The sequence below is a fragment of the Rattus norvegicus genome, chromosome 19, assembly GCF_036323735.1.
Source record: "Rattus norvegicus strain BN/NHsdMcwi chromosome 19, GRCr8, whole genome shotgun sequence".
In the NCBI taxonomy this organism is placed as follows: Eukaryota; Metazoa; Chordata; class Mammalia; order Rodentia; family Muridae; genus Rattus; species Rattus norvegicus.
The window spans coordinates 33,168,880-33,187,950 of NC_086037.1; the positions used below are offsets into that span (position 1 = coordinate 33,168,880).

General features: G+C 43.9%; 1 long non-coding RNA gene across 1 annotated transcript in view; it reads left to right on the plus strand.

Annotated features, from left to right (window-relative positions):
* Positions 1 to 5,078: 5,078 nt before the first annotated feature.
* Positions 5,079 to 19,071, plus strand: part of LOC102549475 (uncharacterized) — an 80,527-nt gene continuing 66,534 nt past the window's right edge. Inside the window, exons 1-3 of the long non-coding RNA XR_361697.5 lie at positions 5,079 to 5,483; positions 5,559 to 5,705; positions 17,229 to 17,333. This is a non-coding gene — a long non-coding RNA (uncharacterized LOC102549475). The remainder of the gene's footprint in view (positions 5,484 to 5,558; positions 5,706 to 17,228; positions 17,334 to 19,071) is intronic.

The following is a 19,071-nucleotide window of genomic DNA, read 5'->3' on the forward strand; positions in this document are numbered from 1 at the left end:
AGTTCACGTGGGCCAGCCTTTGGGAGTAACTCTGATGGGTGGATCTGGCATGAGGTTGATTCCGGCATTAGTTGACTATCTGATGTCAAACTGGGGATGAGGGTCGCTCTTTCAGAAAGGTAGCTGAGGCCAAGAGATATCCCTTTCTTGTACATGACTGAAAGGAGGCCTCTGCTTACCTTGTGGGTTTCTACACAGACTGCTTCCATGAATGGACAATATGGAGGCTGGCAAGCTCAAACGCAGTTTATCAAGAGGGGGGGAGCCTCTGTGCCTTTGAGGGACTGAATCCGAGACGTTACAGCAATATCTTCTCCCATAGTTTAGATTTCAGTTGTTAGAGACAGAACCTTTTGATTCCTATTCAAACTGAAGGGGGACAAACGTTCTTCGATTTCTGAAGTAGTAAAGAATTCATTAAAATATTTTCAGAATACCATACCAGGACAGGCTCAATTTATTTTCCAGGCCTGATTAGATGCCAGCTTGTCTACCTTTTTTTTTTTGATTTTTTAAAAGCATATTCTTCCTGTAACTCCAGGTAGCTGAGTACCTTACCTCTTAGAGCATAGCTCTTTGGATACTAGGAATCGTTATTTCATGCATTTTCTTGACTTCTCCCCAATAAAACATGAGGCATTTGTAATTTTATTTTTTTTTACATTTTTAAAATTTATTTTATGTATGTGAATACACTGTTGCTGTCTTCAGACACACCAGACAAGGACATCGGACCCCATTATAGATGGTTGTGAGCCACTGTGTGGTTGCTGGGAATTGAACTCAGGACCTCTAGGACGAACAGTCAGTGTTCTTAACCGCCGAGACATCTCTCCAGCCCTAATTTTATTTTCTTTAGGGTTTGATCTGTGTTAGGCACACGACTGGTGCTTCATCAGTCATCATGAAAGGTTGTCTTTGGTAGTAGGCCATAGCTTTACCTTGGAGTCTTAGGTCAAAATCTGATCCTCCCTGATAGAACACTGGGTGGGAAATGTGTTCTACAGGGGATGTAGTTAAAACACAATCTACAAGTCAATTGTGCGGAAGTCATGAGTTAGTGCATAGTGAGAACGTGACAGGCACTGAGACTTCAAATCCCATCCCCCACACCCATTGGCCCTTCAGATCATTCACCGCAAATATCCAGGGACCTTGTGAAAGGTCTTCAGTTTGCATCATCCCACTGCTTAAAGCTCTCCTATCACACTCTTTATCTCTCCACAAAGGAAAACTAAATATTTGTTTACTGAAAGACTGCACGTCTTAATTGTGTGTGTATGCTTTAACTGTAATGCTAGACTTCTGTTCCCAGAAGTAATTAAGGTGCATCCTTATTGGAGGTTAAAAGGCTATGACATATTTTCTTTTAACTAAATGCCTCATTCCAAGGCAAGTTGAAACCAAATGAGCCTAATTGCAGCCTGCAACGTCTCTTGGAAATATGTTTCTTCTTACCTTTTGACTGCTGCCTCTTTGGAAATCAGAGTTAGACAACTTGTTTATTGAGAAAGACAAAAACGGGAAAATTTTAAAAAACAATTTCATGTTAAAACATTCCACATTAGAATGTTTCCTATGATACGAGTATCATGTGATATCAGGGCAAAGCCCTAATAGCTCACGGTCCAATATGGTGTGGATGCCTTTCCATCTGAGTCTCCACCTCTGCAGACAATGGACTTCTTTCTCCCCTCAGTGCAATGACATGGTTCTATTTGGAGGCTCTGTATACTTGTCCCTTCCTCCTGGCAGGTTCTGCTGAATATCTTGGCTAAGCTGTGTTTTTGTTACAGGTCTATGTGGTCTTGGAGGGGTGTCCTAAATCATGCTACCTTGTGTGACAATTAAAACCACCGTGATTGTCTTGTTCACTTATTAATTTACTGGTTTATTATCTGTTTCCTTCTCTCAAATGTCTGCTTTGAGATGGTGGAGATTAGAGCCTGGCCCATTTGTTTGTTGTTGTATCCCGGGACTCTGCCAGCACACGCAATGAGCAAATGTTCCCTGAAGAAATGAAGCAATCTTGGCTCTGCCAGTTGCCACCTGTGTGACCTTGGGCAAGCCACTCTTCTCTATGTTAAATTACACTACAAAATCGACTTGTTATGAAGATTAATAATACACAATAAAATGTTTAGCACTGTGCCAGGTACATAGAACGTGTTTAATAACTGAAATTTTGCTTCTCTGAGACGCCTCATCGGTGCGCATATGTGTGTGTGTGTGTGTGTGTGTGTGTGTGTTTGTGTGTGTGTGTGTGTGTGTGTGTCCATGAACACATGCAGTGGGCACTGAATAGATATGTGTCAATTAAACATAGGAAGTTCTCCAGGTCATTGGATTGCACAGCTAGACTGTCAATCAAACTTCTTCAATGTGATGGTTTGTAAATGCTCGACCCAGGGAGTGGCACTCTTAGAGTAGGTGTGGCTTTGTCAGAGTAGGTGCATCACTGTGGGTGTGGGTTTAAGACCCTCATCGTAGCTGCCTGGAAGCTAGTGTTCTGCTGGCAACTTCAGATGAAAGATGTAGAACTCTCAGCTCCTCCTGTACCGTGCTGGCCTGGATGCTGCCATGTTCCTGCCTTGATGATAATAAACTGAACCTCTGAACCTGTAAGCGAGCTCCAACTAAATGTTGTCCTTATAAGAGTTGCCTTGGTCATGGTATCTGTCCATAACAGTAAAACCCTAACTAAAACACCCACCCCTTGTTTGGGATTTGATGCATCTTTGGTAATTCTCAAGGCCTGTGGGTTGGGCTAGAGAAGATGGAATTTATGGAGATGGGAGGTTTTCTGGAGCCATAGCTTCTGAGTGTAGTTCTCCCTCTAGCTGAGTGATAGGGACACCTCATTATATATACTGGTCAGGTTTCGGATGTGGGAAGCTGAGACCATAATGTCAGGCTTCCTCTTCCTTTCAGTAGTTTCTGTCACCTTTTCTGCATCAGGAAGGAAGCCACAGCTCTGCCCACACGTGGCCCATGTTCTAGGTGGGGAGACAGACTGGGGACAATCATTCCCAAGAACAACACAAGACCCCAACAGCAAAGGAGCTCAGAGGTCAGCTGCGGGTGCTCTTCATCACCAAAGGCTATTGTGTCCCCATGTCATCTGGCAGAGAAGTGTTCATGGACTCACAGGACTTCACTGGATGGATTGTGTGGAAGTACAGGGCTTCATCTCCTCAGAAGTGATGGCGGCTCATCCTAAGGCAAGGGGTCTATTGTGTATCTCCACAAGCCTTACTCATACACAGAGCCAGCCCGAAGCCAATACCAACAAAGCAGAATAGTGCCTCAAATGGTAGAGATGTAAAAACGAATTTCACATCCCCAGTTGGAAAGTTGTCAGGCGTAGCAATTTAGATATGCTGGTCCCATCCTCTCCTACTGAAACTTGTCTCTCGGGCAAACAATGGTTTAGGAAAGACAGTGAAGGGTTTTCCTGTTGAGGACAGACTGCAGGAAGCTTGGTAAGAGCCATACTGGAATGTGAAGAGATAGAGCTCCCCAAGCAAGAATTCTTGTAGCTGGCCTTTGGCTGCTCTGTGGGTTCTTTTTTCTTCTACCTTTCTCCACCCTTTTAACTCCTTAACACTAGATAGAAGAGAAAAAAGGATAAAGATGAAAGGGGGCAATGTTATCATTAGAGTACTTCCTACTGATTAGGGGTATTGTTCCTTGGGGCAAGTTGAATCTTTGCTATCAGGATATCTAATTTCATTTTCATCTTTCCTCTTTCTGTGTAACTGCTTAACACACGGCAGTCACCATCAGCCACAACCAACCAGCAAGCCACCCCACCTTTTGGGATTCCAGGACTAAGATACCATGTGAAAAGTCCCCAAAATGTCAAATGTCACAAAATTGCAGAAGCTATCTGCAGCTGGAAAAATCACGTCTCTGCTAGAGCATGAGTCAAGTCATAGTCAGCTGCTGTGGACAATCTGAAGTGGTCCCATATCCCACACCTTGGATTAAGACAAAAACAAATTCTTATAATATTTCCATGCTTTTTAAAGAAACCAAAATTCCAAAATTGTCATTACAGAGTTTCACTTTCCTTCCGGTTAGTCGTTGTACAGCACTCAACCTTTGAGATCAATGAACTTTTTCTTGGAGATTTGTGTTCATCATTATTAACTTAATTGTTAGCTTACAATTATTATAGTGGTAATAGTTCTATCTTCATGCTAAATACTTCCTTGAGTAGAATAACAGTAGCACTTGAAGCCTATCTCTGAATCTTGATTGCAATATCATCTTGATGCCTGATGTGAATAACCACTTAGAGGTGTCCATCAGGGACTGTATTTTCATGTAAATTTCAGAGAATCCTTTGCTCGTACACATTTGACATTAACATCCCTGGGTAGTTGTGAGATCAAATTTGAGGGGAAGAATGTATTTTTCATCAACCTAAAGACCAGGTGTGTTGCAATCTGAGAGAAAGGCCACCTTGCTCGTCCCCTGTTCATCTATCTCCTCTGAAGTCTCCAGCTAAGCCTCATGACAGTCCCTTCCCAATGTTTACCTTGTCTATCACTCCAGGCTCTAGTCAGGATTTTCTCACTTAAGGCCGACAAGATTTTAGATGAAATATCTTAGTGCATTGCAGTCCTTTGAACATCCCTTTGATTCCTTTGAATTAGCTGCTGTTAGAAGAGTGGGAAGGCCAGCGATAGATAGATGTGTAAGCCAGCAGTGCCCAAACTCATTTTTGTTGACTGTGTCCAAGTCAAACACATAAGAGTCTTTCAACACAGTCATCCCAGAGCTTCTGCTCCCTGGTGTACTTACTTAGAAGACTAAAGCAGATCCTAGAAGGCTTATTTTTAAAAATCTGATGGATACCTGGGTTTTAGAACAGAGTGCTTCAAACTCAACACTATGATTTTTTTTTAAACAATGAAAAGTAAGGATGGAACACAGGTAGCCAGTAACAGAAGATAACCAAAGCTGGGCCTTTCCTTCTGACTTTGTCAGCATTCTTTAGTTATGACAACATAATGATGAATAGCTACTCAATGAGTACAGCTCTATAGTCACACAGCGAATATGCGAGTATATATGTATATGATTATACATGTCACTATACAACATAACTTATATAACACCACATACACAGACATGGAGACAGAAAGAGGAACAATTAAAAATTCATAAGAAACTCTTTAAAATATCTGCTTGATCAGGGTTCTGGTGGACCTGGGACTGATTAGTCCCTGATCTGGATTACTTCTGAAGACATGAGAAAGGTTGTGGAAGAAGAGAGCACACAGCTAGAGGGCTAGGCATGTATTTGTGAACACAACTCAATGTCCTGAATGTGCCTCTCTCCCAGGAGCACAGGGACTACTCTGCTGGGCAGGAGAACAAATGAACTGATGTTCCCAGGACTTCAAAATTTGCCATTCAGGGCACATTCCCCTGGGATTCAGGGTATCCTCTAGCAGGAGCCACAACATCATCTGGTAGGTTGGCATATCCCTCATGTGTCCAAGTTAGTCATATCTTTTATTATCAAAGTAACGTTTTAACAATGTAAGTTTCAGCTCACAGAAGGCAGTGTAGAAACGCAGCATGCCTACATGCTTCCTTCACGATACCTCCTGTCAACTGTGTTGAACCAGTGCTGACAAGTCTCATCACCCAAAGTCCACAGGTCATGTCAAGGCTCACTTTTGGTGCTCTAAGTAAGTTGTTATCATTTTCTTTATCTAAAAACTTTGAGATATTAAAAAAATAGAGACAAATTAAAAGTACTACAATCCTGTACCCAAATTTAAATACCATAATATTGAGTTTGCCAGTATCTCTCATCTTTTTGTGTATGTGTGTGTACACGTAAGTGTTCTCTTGTTTTGACAGTGGAATTTTATAAAGCTAATAATGTGTTTCAGATCTCTAAAGGGCTACCAGTTTTGCTCCTTCAAAGGCAAATATCATCATTACCATCTTGTTTATGCAGTTATTTCTAGGGGCGACTGCTTCCCAGCAGACTTCCTGTATCCTGGACCTTACAACATTCTGATCCCTCTTTAGTGATAGTCTCAACTATAGACACAGGAGCCTTGATCTAGATGTATTCATGGGAGATGGGCTTCCCAAGGCCCATTGGTCTATGCATTCTGTCCAATCGTGGCTTTCTGTGCTGGTTTCCAGTTGGTCTAGGAAGAGCAAAGCAGTAGAAATAAATTTGGTTTTAAAGTCTGTGACATCACTAGCTCCAGGAACTTGACTAGGTTTCTAATACCTGGCATGATTCTTTTGAGTGAATCCTAGGCCCTAATAGAGAGCTGTGGCTACCACTTATTACACCTTCATAGGTGACTTGCCATGCTGGCCATTGTTGTGGTTCATAGGGGTTGTGGTTGGATAAGACTATTTATTGTGTGCATAGTATTTCCTAGTACCATGGAGATTAGACTTCAGGAAAGAGGCTTTCAGGTTAGACTCAGTTGAATCATGTGAGCCCTGTGTCCTATATGTACAGTGTCTTCAACAACAGGGGCTGACCTTCGACCTCTTAGAAACTACCAAAGTCACCAATAATGGTCTGTATTGTTTGGGGACTCACTTGGCCTTCCATGGCAGGCTGTGCTCTTTCTTATGATGCTTACTGAGGTTTGATTAAATGGGCAACTGGAAGAGGAGGTTGTGGACTGTGATGTCAGGCATGGCCAGCAAAGGCACTCGACGATGTACATTCTATCTATGTATTTTTCCTCCAGAACAATCTTCTAAGAGCTGGGTACATGATGGTCATGAAGGCCAATCTAGCTCTTTGTCTGTGGAGCAACCATCTTGAGGGAGAAATCAGAGAACAAGGATGTAAAGAGCTTGTTAAGTCATGCTGTCGTAAGAATGACAACCAGAAAGCAGGTTGATGGGGCTGAGGGAAGAAGGGGCTATTGAATGGCCATGGTGGCTGAACTGTTCTTCCAGCAAACTTATGAGACAAGCAGGGTATGCTCATGCCAAGGAGGAGCCTAAACAAAGTCTAGGCATTCAAGAAGTCTAGGGAACCATGGGAGGCATAGCCAGGGCTAGAGGAAAAGTGTGGATCCAATGGGGTTTGAAGAGAGAAGGTCATTTGTTGAAGGATGTGTGAGGATGTCTTCTTGCCTTCCCATTTCCTGTTTTCTGTTGGGAAGCTAAGGACAGTGGAGGATTCTGTGGAATGTAATGTTCCCAGGGACATGGATAGAACTAGCCAAAGGAATACTCCATTTCCCTTTCTGTAAGGTCTTTCTGCTGCTTTTTTTCTATAGGCACCAATCTGTTTTTCTTGATATTATCAAGACAGTGTCTTGGTATATAGTCAGTGTTCAAGGCTGATTTTGAAATTTACCATCCTCTTGCCTGAGGGTTAGGATTACTGGTATGTGTGTGAGGAGGGGAGGAAGCCCTGAATGTGTAAAGTCCTAAGAGTGTGTTGTTGACGTGAAGTAGCTTTGTCAAGGACTCTAGCCACAGACCCATGGGGGAATGACACAGCTATTTTTTTTATAAATGTATAAGTTATTTATAAAAATGTTATTTAATCTTATTTTATGTACATTGGTGTTTGCCCACATGTCTGTGTGAGTGTGTCAGATCCCCTGGAACTGGAATTACAGACAGTTGTAATCTGCTATGTGGGTGCTGGGAATTGAACCCCCCTGTCCTCTGGAAAAGCAGCCAATACTCTTTTTTTTTAAATCTTTATTAACTTGAGTATTTCTTATTTACATTTCGATTGTTATTCCCCTTCCCAGTTTCCGAACCAACATCTCGCTAACCCTCCCCCTCCCCTTCTATACGGCTGTTCCCCTCCCCATCCTCCCCGCATTACCCCCTTCCCCCAACAATCAGGTTTACTAGGTATTCAGTCTTGGCAGGACCAAGCAGCCAATACTCTTAACCACTGAGTCATCTCTTCAGCTCAAAACATCTACATCTCAAAAAAAAAAATCACATGTTTATCTGGAATTCAAATATGCCTGGGCGCCCTCTGTTATCTGATGGTATTGCTTCTGGGTTACGTTCCTGAAGTCCAAACATGCCAGTGATTCTTCAGCTGGGTTTTGCATTCTTGCCCTGGCTGCCAGGGATAGACCTGATGAGGTAGTGAGGGACTAGAGAAAGGACAGACACATATACTCACAGACAGAGGTACACATAGACAAAAAAGCTGAGACTGGGTGGTCTGCACACTCTGGTGGGAAGACACAGGACCCCAGACGCTTAGCATGTTTAGTGAACACAATGGAACAGAGAGGTGAGGTTACTGTATACAGCTGAACATGGAGGTAGGGATATTATGTACAGATAAACAAGGAGGCAAGCAGGATTATTATGTACAGATGAATTAAAAAAGTCAGTCCAGCTAATCCCTGTAGATGCAATCTACAGGGAACAGTTTTCAGTCTGTAAATACCCTGGGGGAGAAAGATACCATGAACAATTTCTTCCCTTCTTATTGACATTTGCACTTTGACCCTCAAGGAAGACCTTGCTGCCCCTCCAAGCCTCACCTCAAAGGAATTGTATGAACGTAAAAGTCAAATTCCACTAGACGCTCTACAATCTCACCTCTAAGTCTGGTAATGCCTACCAGGAGAACTGCAATGGCAGAACCAGATGTTTTTGTGTGTGTCATCTCTCAGAGGCACGGACTTTACCTTGTTGGAGACGAGTCCTTGCCCTGTTTGGCTCCTGTTTCTTCCAGGATAGATTTGTTTATTTCCGATTGGCTTCTTTCTCCTGAGGATCCGAGAAGATGCCACAATATTTGTTAGTAGAGCTGGAGAGATGTCTCAGAGGTTAAAGTCACTTGCTGCTTTTGGGGAGATCTACGTTTGTCCTGAGTATCGATGCCAGACAGTTTATAACCAACTGTAACACCAGCCCCAGGGGACCTGATGCCTTCTTCTGGCCTACACAGGACACCTGAGCATACACGCACACAAGACAACACATACACATAATAAATAGTAAAATAAATCTTTTCTTTTCTTTTTTTTTTTTTTCGAAGCTGGGGACCAAAGCCAGGGCCTTGCGCTTGCTAGGCAAGCACTCTACCACTGAGCTAAATCCTCAACCCCAAAATAAATCTTTAGAAATGAAAAGATAATAGTCAATGTATACTTAATAGGGGACCAAAGAGCCAGTTTCCTTTAGATGGCTTCTGGAAGGGACAAACAGCTCAGCAAGGCTTCAGGGTGGGAGGGGGTGTAATGAGGTCTTCACAGAGGTAGCTCTCTTTAGAATTTAGGGTGGTTTCGGAGAGGGTCACAATCCACTCAGCTCACTCAGCCCAAGGCAGTCCAGACTTACTGCTCTCCTACAATATTCTGAGTTATACGCACACCCTCCCTCTCATAACCGTCCTGGTTTGAGGTAACGTGGTCACTCCACGATGTGCAGGAAGCTCAGACCAGGACATCCATTTTACAGACTGTGAAGTCACATGACCTGCTGGTCTTCTCTTGCTTCACTGGTAAAGGGGAGCATCAACAAAACTCTAAGCTCCCCCTCCAGAAACTTCTGTCCGTTTTTGGGCTGGAATGGTAGTCAAAGGACATCCCATAGGCAGCCTTTCCAGACTTGGGGTCAATTGGTATTCAGTGTTGCCATATGCTTTGTTTATTTACGCCTAGCAGACTTAAAACCCAAAACCGAAACCTCTTCTCTTGTCCTGGGGACATGGAAACCGAACGCTAGTTGATGCCTGAAGCAGTAGCTTTAGTGCGGTCAGATCATAGGAGAGCAGGCATGACTCAGCTGGTGAGAGCCGGCTTGTGGAAACGACTTTATAGACTCTTTAAGGAGGAATTGCACGATGTGATAGCAGAACATGGCCAAAATTTCCACCTTTTAGCTCCGCTGTTGGATTTACAAGGTTTCCCTCAGACCAGTTTTATGTGAGCCCGTTCAGACCTTGTAAACGGAAGTCTGTGTTTGCATTCATTTAAACTCCTGTGCTTTGAAATGAAAAATGTCTATCCCGAGTTACTAAATAAATTGCTGTCCGTAGTTCCCAGCCACCCCCCCCCCCTTTCACCAAATGCATGTCTGTCTGATTATGTTTTCTTTCTGGTGCAGGCTACCAAGCCCAGGGCCTTACACAGGAGAGCAATTTTGATACCAGCAGTTGCCGTTTACGTTCATGTTTTTTCTGGTTTTGGTGGGATTTTTGTTGTTGTTGTTGTTTGTTTTATTTTTTAATTGTGTGCTATTTTACAGTATGGGTATACCAAAGCATATAGAAATGATTCCCTATTGGTGGATTTTGAGGTTATTGCTAATTATTTGCTATGTTTAATTATTGATATTATCATGCATATATGAATTTATGTAATATAGATTCCTAGAAATGGAATAATTAATTTTATTAGTGTGTGTGAGTGTGTGCATGTGAGCATATATGTGTGAATGAATGTGTTAGTGTGTGTGTGAGTGTGTGTGTGAGTGTACGTGTGTGTGTGTGTGTGAGTGAATGTATGTGTGTGAGTATATGTGTGAATGTATTTGTGTGAGTGTATGCACGTGTGTGTGAGTATATGTATGTGAGTATACATGTGAATGTGTGTGTGAGTGTGTGTGTGTGTGAGTGTATGTATGTGAGTGTGGGTATATGTGTGTATGTGTGAGTGTGTGTGTATGTGAGTGTATGCATGTGAGTATGGGTGTATGTGTGTGTGAGTATATGTGTGTGAATGTATGTGTGAGTGTGTGTGTGTGTATATGTGTGTGAGTATGTGTGAGTGTGTGTGTGAGTGTATATATGTGAGTGTGGGTGTATGTGTGTGTGTGGATGTGTGTATGTGTGTATGTGTGTGTGAGTATATGTGTGAGTGTGTGTATGTGTGAGTATGTGTGTGTGTGAGTGTATGCATGTGAGTGTGGGTGTATGTGTGTATGTGTGGGTGTGTGTGTGTGTGAGTGTATGTATGTGAGTGTGGGTGTATGTGTATGTGTGTGAGTGTGGGTGTATGTGTGTGTGAGAGTGTGTGTGTGTGTGTGAGAGAGAGAGAGAGAGAGAGAGTGTGTGTGTGTGTGTGTGTGTGTGTGTGTGTGTGTGTGTGTAAAACCCATGCCACAGTGAGCATGTAGAGATCAGAGGACAACCTCAGATACTGGCCCTCACCTCCCACCTTGTTTAAGACAAGGTCTCCTGTTCACCACTCAGTATCAGGATGTCTGGCTGGGAGCTTCTGGGGAACTGTTCTCTTGTTCCCACCTCCCACCACACAGTAGGAGAGCCTGGGAGTCTATTGCTCCCACCACCCAGCGCACAGTAGGAGCTCTGGGATTTCAGACACACCTGTCTTTTGAGCTTGCTGGGGATCTGAACTCCTGTTGTTAGGATTGAGCGGACAACAATTTACTCATTGATCTGGCTCCCCGAGCAGGATTAACTGATTCTTATTAGCGATTGGTGAATTGACATTTTCAAAGGACTCTTTTCAGTTGCTTGTCAGTTTGAAGGGACTTTTCAGAACTTGAAGCAAACTTTGGAGTGACAGCAAGGTTTCAGGTGTTGGCTGTGCATTGCGTCTTTGTTGTGGTCAGGCAGTTATCCCTTGACCCCTGCAATTGGATCAAACTGAGGCAAACTGAATCTTACTTATGTAGACCCTTGCTCTCTGTGACCTTGTTTTTATGTCCTGAGTGATTCCTTAGACTAGACTGCAGTCCAGCCATGAACGGCCCTGATGGGAGAATACTTTTATCCCTCAATCTGTAGAAGCTGAATTGAACTTACTGGGATTAGCTGGTACTGATGGACTTGTTCGTCTACTTTAATTATCCTTCCAATGAGAGCTTTTTCCCCAGACTGGATTTTGAATCAGAAGAATGGCAGCTGCAGGAAATGTTGAGTGAGATCAGCTAAAGATCTTACAGAAAAGGTGCCCACAAGGAAAGCTCTAGCCTGAAGGAGGTAGAAAAGATTTTAGTTTCTAAAGGAGAGGGCATTTTCTGAGGAGTCACACTTAAAAGGCAGAAAAAGAATTGTTTTACTTGTTCTAAAGCCAGCCAGGCTGTCCTGTACTGAAACTTGCTCCCATAAAAGCTAAAAGTTAACAAAAGAATGAAAGCTGGAGAAATTGAGGGAACTTGCGGGTGGAAGACAAAGCCTGGACAAAATGGCTTTCGCGAGCATCATGTTCTCTGCCGCCCTCTGGTGGCCATGTGAAGGAGCGAAGTGTAAAGCGGTCTTAAGTTCATCTTCAAACTGACCTGCAGTTTGTTTCCACTGCAGCCTGTTCTTTCACAGAAGGCGGAAACAGTGATGCTTCTGATGTAATGACGTAAACGAACAGCAGAGAGGGAAAACGGAAGGAAACGGCAGTCGTTTTGGTTCAACACCAACTGTGCCATATTCTGCGTCCAGTCCTGGAGGCACAGAGCGGAATGAAACATGACTGCAGTTTTTGAAGCGATCCCAATATAGACAGGCGTGCACAAATGAGCGAGCGGTCCTGCAGCCAACCGTGTGAGCAGCAGTTGACAAGATGTAGGTCCTTGACAGCAATTCTCAAGTCAGATTGACATTACTTACTGAGAGTTTCCATTTGCTCCCAAATAGAAAAACAAAACAAAACAAAGCAAAAGCCCTCCACATTCTTGTTTAGAGTAGAGATGATGTTCGGGGAGAATGGATGTTTTCTTTCTTCCCTGACTCTGTAAAACATTGGGTTTGGGACGCTGAGATGGCACACGTATGACAGTTCAAAGTTGAAGCCTTGGCTTGGAGATGAAAGGCAAACTGTGTACACGAGCAAAACACACCGCTCTGTGAACAGCAGCGAATGCAAGGCTCTGAGGAGGCTGATGCCACACCATATGCAGTAAGGTCAAAGATGGTCACCCGACCTTCTCTGTGGGGAGTACTAAGGGTGTTTCTCAAGGGCTGTATGCAGGCTCCTCTCCTGAGTAATTCTAAGAAGCCCTCTGTATTCAGGGACACCTAATGGCACTAAGAATTCTTACTCTTGATATAGTTTTAGGGCTACATTTATAGTAGCTAATATAGTCTTTGAGTTAACACAAGTAGCCATAGAGGACTGAGGAAGTTGTATTAAAGATAGTGTTCTGCGTTGGGGATTTAGCTCAGTGGTAGAGCGCTTGCCTAGCAAGTGCAAGGCCCTGGGTTTGGTCCTCAGTTCTGGAAAAAAAATAAGATAGTGTTCTTTTTTCACTGTGTAGGGGTGCGTGCATGTCCATGGGTGTGAGAACTTGAAGCCACACTTGGTTTTATAAGGGAAAATGGCTCTTTTGTGTCTTTCCCTTGTGACTCACGAGTTCAAAACACCCTTAACCATGTAAATGATAAAGTGGTCACTCAGGCATCAAAACCTGAGCTGCACTAGTCAAGGCAAACAGAGCTCCACTCTCCCTCTCCCCCAGGGTAATCGTGAAGCTGGTGACATCTTGTCACCATAGAGAAAGATGTTATCTAATAATGCAGCCATTCTAGAGGAACGGTGAACAGCGAGACAGTGTGTAGTCAGTGATGCTTGAACTCCCGGACAGAGCCATACTTGAACCATGGCATACTGGTTAATATTCCAGTTATACAAAGCAACCCATTTCTCTGGCTATTGCTCAAGTCAATAAACCCCATGCTTTGGTGACTCTTAAATGATCTAAGGGGCTTATGGAGAGGTGGATTGTGTTCCTCACCTTCATGTAGATCTGGGCTTGAGGACTTGAATCTGGAGTGATTTCCAGGGGATGGAGTACTTGCTAGTTTGGCTATCTTACTATGAGAACCATTGGCTTAGAAGTCTTCTAGTAGATTCTCCTGCTTATTCCCCAAATTAAGTGGCTTGATAGCAGAGGATATTTTCTCAAAGAGGGAGAATCTTGGGGGAAATTCCTGGAAGGGGCCCCAAGAGTATGTTTGAAGCCAGTCAGGAAGCACTTGAAAACGTGGCATGACCATGCCCCATCATGGTGCGAACCATTTTAGTAGCTTTATTTTGCTTTATTTTGATCTCTTTCTACTCTCATCCTACCCCCCCCCCCTTTGTGGTTAGAGGCAAAGCCAATAGAGTAGGTGACAAATTAACCCAAACAGTAGGACTAATGCGTGTTTTGTCAACGACTTAAAACGCACGCATTGAGAAAAGGCACATTTTTTCCCCTCTGATCCAGTCTGTCAACAAAATGCTTTTCAGGAGAAACATCAAAGCCATTTCATCTGCAAATTTCATTTTTTTTCCCCTGGAATCCCTTAATCTACACTGTTGACAAAAATTTCTGTCAAGTGCCTCAAACCATTGTATTAACAAATCTCGTTTTGTCAATCATGATTTAGGCTGCTTGCAAATGCATTTTGTAATATTCCACTCCATCCTGTGGGAAGAACAGCTCACAGTCAACGCCTCAATCTTAATACTGAGAGCGAATGAAGAAGGAAAGGGAAAGTGGTGTCATCCACTGGGGGTCCCTATGCATTTCAAGTAAGGGTAGCACGTCTGAAGTCTTCCCTTAGCAATGCCAGGTTGGGGAGACTGACCATGAGTGTTGGCGAAGGCACAGAAACTGTACCTCAGGGTTCCTGTTTAGTTTGTTATCTGTGAATAACAGCCTTGCTGTCTTCTCCTCTTAGGCGACTCACTGTGCCTACCATTGGTGGCTCCTACATCCACTTCTAACACCCCCTGATTATGAATTCAAGAGGATGGCGCGCATGTCACTGCGTTTAGATTTCAGTGTGTCTTTGCTTTAGTTATCACACCATGGTGCCGAAGATGGTCACCACTGTCTCTCCTAGCCACTCTGAGAATGTCTAGGGGCATCTGCTCAAAGAGGAAGCTATTTTAGGTGAGCTCAAGCTTGAGATGTCTGTTTTCTGCTTGGCTTATCTCCGAACTCTTCATAGTGGGATGCCAGGGAGGGGCTGTTGCTGCGGTTCCCAATAGCCTCTAACATAGGAAGTTGCTAAGTTTTCTTGGTGAGGGATGTCACTGTGGCCATCAAATTATGGTGGACTAGACACCCGTTACTGCAGAAAATAACAGATGTGTTAGGTTAGATGTTAGGGGATCTGAATGTGAGTCCCGACTCTACCTCAGAATAGCTACTGGATTTGAGAGGTCACTGTTCATCTTTTTAATGACACTAAGTGAGAACTCCTGAGCTCTTAGGAAGAACAAGGGAGAGAAGCTTGTAAGCTTGAAGTTAGAATGATGGTCAAGCACAGAGAACATAGGCTGCAAGGAATGCTGTTGCAGAAATTCTGGCTATCTCGGAGGAGGTCGATTTTTCTGTGCCGTAAGCCAAAGCAGACTGATGATGTAATATGGGATCATAATTCAGATGGCTTCAGAAACCCTGACCTTCTATAGAGTCTAAAAACCCATTCTTAGGAATCAGATACATAGAATACCCTCAAAGGTTGCTAGGCTATGTAGGAATGATGTCATACAGGTGAGGGCAGGTACAAGATAGAACGAGGCCTATCATTGAATGAGAAGGAAGGATGGGTGGGGGAAAAGTTTGAGGGAAGAGAAGGAGACTAGAATGGGAGGAGACTGGCGGAGGAAGCCATGGAGAGAACATGGAGGCTGATGTTAAGATTCTACTCTGTGTATTTACAGGTTGTTATAAGTATTCTTAAGGGACAGATGTGTACAGGGCTTTGTATGTTTAGGTGGGAAATTATATCTTATCAATTGGAACACAGGTTATTGTGTTGTGTGTTCTTTCATGTAGCGAGAGAGTGTGTGGCGGCAAGAGATCCTGGGCTGCCACAGAGTTGGGATGTGTGTTTCTGGCATAGTGCCTTGGGAACTGGATGGGTAGAGAGATTGCTGCCAGGCTCAGAGAGAAGCCTTTGGCAGTGCAATATGGGATAGAGCAAAGTGGGTGAGAGGTTCTGCTGACTGAGATGAAGACATCTACCAGATATCTTGGGGCACTGTGGTACCAGACCTAGCGGGGGTAAAAGACAGCCCTTTTGTATAATTTTACAGCAACAATGCTATGCATATGTGAGTTCACCTTGGCTTTTTGTGTAACAATTTATGGAAACCCAACCAGGAAGAATCGGGCCCTAGAACTCAGAAAGCACTAGACAGGAAGCAAGATGGGTCCTTCTGATGCCCAAGGAAAGAGGCCACACTGAGGCCAACTCATGTTTGATCCCCACCGCCATAATTTTGCTTCCATCCAGTCTATCACATGTGAAGAATGATTATATCCTTGAGAAGATTTAGATACAGGCTGGGTCTAGAAAGCCTGGTGACTGCCTGACTGCTGTAATGGCTGTGACTTCCATCTATAAATCCCCATGTTGAACACTGTGACAGAGCCAATGACTTCCGCATGCTACCACCCCTACCCGTTCCTTCCCGCCTGCTTAACCCCTCCACAAACTTTTCTTCTGCCAGTAAAACTAGCCCTGTTCCACTTCACTCTTCCCAGGCCTTCGTCATCTTCATAGCCACCCAGATTCACTCTCTTCTTCCACATGACAAGTGGTGTGCCGCTATTAACAGGCTTCCTGGAGCTCTCGACCCTGGGTTTTGCTGCCTACAGCTGAGGGAATCGAGATTGAGTACACAGTTGGAGAGAAACAAATCAATTATAATAAGTGACAAACAAACAAAATCTCTGGTCCCTCAGAAGCCAGAGCTAATGTACTGAGTTCACAAACAAGGGCTCTCGGGGCTGGTGCTTTCTGGAGAATCACCCTCAGAGTGAGTGTCCCCAGATGCTGGGAGGGAAAAGGCAGTGGGCAGCCCAAGGGTAGAGAGAAAGACCAAAGTTGTAGCCTGTGGCTATAAGCTCTGCTCATTCTATTGCACATAATTGGTTTTTCCCAGGAAACTTTTGTACTAACCTTTGGCTTCTGGATGCAGAGACTGGCCTACAGAATAAATGAGTACGATAGGCAGTGTGACAATCAGGACTTTGTAATCGCCAATTATGGATAATGTGGCCTCAGCCTGTTTATAGAAAGGGGGGACTGTGCACAAGCCTCTTGGTTTAGGGACCCTAATCACGTAACGGTAAACCTTACTTAAAATATGACTGGATTCAAGAGCTCACGACACTGCAGAAGCGACTTCCTATTCCTCATCAGCCCAGCTTCCTCTTTGTGGAATCTGTTTGCAGATGGTTTTGTCTCATGGATGCAAAATGATGTTTCTGGGGCCCAAAGCCACGCCCCACTAGCTTCAATTCTGGCAGAAAAGAGGTCTTATTTCTCTCATTCCTAGAAACCTCCTGAGATTTAGAATGACCAAGGACTCTTGGATTCTCTGCTTAACCATGAAGTAGAACCAGTTGGCCTGAATTGTAAGAGCCTAGAAGGAGCAGGTGAGGTAAGTTGGCAAGGAAACTGAAAATCAAAATTGACGGTGGGGATGGACTTATTAGTCAAGGCTGGGTGGAAAGCACACAGATTGTTGTTTTAAGCTGAAAGTAGATTATTGTGGGATATTCCGTGAGAAGGGGCAAAGTCTGACTCATCAATGACATCCAGAAAAGTCACCCAGAATTGACTCACAGGGGGAACTCAGGAAGCCAGGAGTTGAGATGTTCCACCATATCTGGACTCTTGGAACATCACCTTTATGTGATCTAAGGATCAAGAATCTCCATCAGAGACATTGGCTCCAGCAAAGTGGTGCCCTCTTTACTGCCATCTACAAAGTTAATGAGGCCTTTTGTTAGATGCCCTATAATCCCACAAAACCCAAGAATCATTCTAGAAACACTAACTAGCAAAATCATGCTCTCTGCCTCCCGGCCCTCCCCATCCTGTGTGCCACGCTGACAAAGTCTAGAACCCAGAGCCATGAGGAGCTAGAAAAGAAGAACATTCAACTTCACAGTGCTTAACACCATTGCCTAGCATAAGGGTAGGACAGAAGTTGGACGGCTCCTTTTGTAACTCAGAGAGCCAAGTAAGGACTCCCTACTACAATAGAGAATGTAGCTGCACACAAGGCAGGTCTATATGTATGCTCAGTACTTCCTAGCATGGATTCATTTTACTAGAACATAGGTAAAGAGACCTATGAGGATAGGCATGCTGCATTCGACTCATCCATAAGTACTTAATTAGCAAAGAGGCACATGGCTAAGAAGATGGATGAACAGCAGATTCATGCAATACTTGGGTAGAAGGCATAGCAACCAGCCATGGGATAAGGAAGAGTCTAAGAAAGAACAACCACTCCTGACTTCTTTGACTATATACCCATGGTTCTGCAGACCCTGAAGCTGTCACTGTGGGTACTGAGAGCTAATGATCTCCCCCTGCTCTCTTGTGTTCTCTCTCTCTCTCTCTCTCTCTCTCTCTCTCTCTCTCTCTCTCTCTCTCTCATTATTATAGTAGTGTTGTTTCCTGTATGCATGCCATGCCATGTATCCTCCTATTCATCCTATTCAACGTAGAAGAATTATTCATTCAGTCAACTAATACTTGTTAGTTACTTGCTATGTAGTGGTCCTAGTCCTCTGATAGTGTTATAGCCACTCACAAAGCAGACAAAATTCCCACCCTTATGGTTCTAACATCCTGATGGTGATTTATATCTCTTTGGGGAGAGAGCAAGTTGAGGCAAGCATTTCTGACCAGTGGCGACAGGTAGTATTGGAATTCTAGCATTCTGGCAGCGGGGCTGTCACTTACATAGCGTCCCATCTGTGCCCCAGGGCTCCCTTGAGAGAAAGTTCCAGAGAAGGACCTTCTTCCCCTCTCATTGGTGGCTGAGCTGAGCCTCTGGGCTGCTGGTTGCTGCAGCTTGGATGACTGGAAAAGCATGGGACAAAGCTAGAGCTGGGTAGGTGTTTGGAGCCACAGTGAATAATGCTCTGCCTCAGAGCTCAGCGTGCTCTTCTCCTTGCAGGGAACAATGGCGGCTGTGCTGAGGGCTGGCACTAAAGAGGAAGCTGCTCCAGACTCTGATTTCTTTACCTTATCACCCACTCTTTACTGCTCTGTGAGGCATATGCACCCATGTAAGACAGTGTAAGAAAAGTCACTAAAAAAAGTAGTCTTCCCAAGGTCACACAGCTAGAAAATGGGGGAGTAAAGGCTTAAGCCCTCTTTTC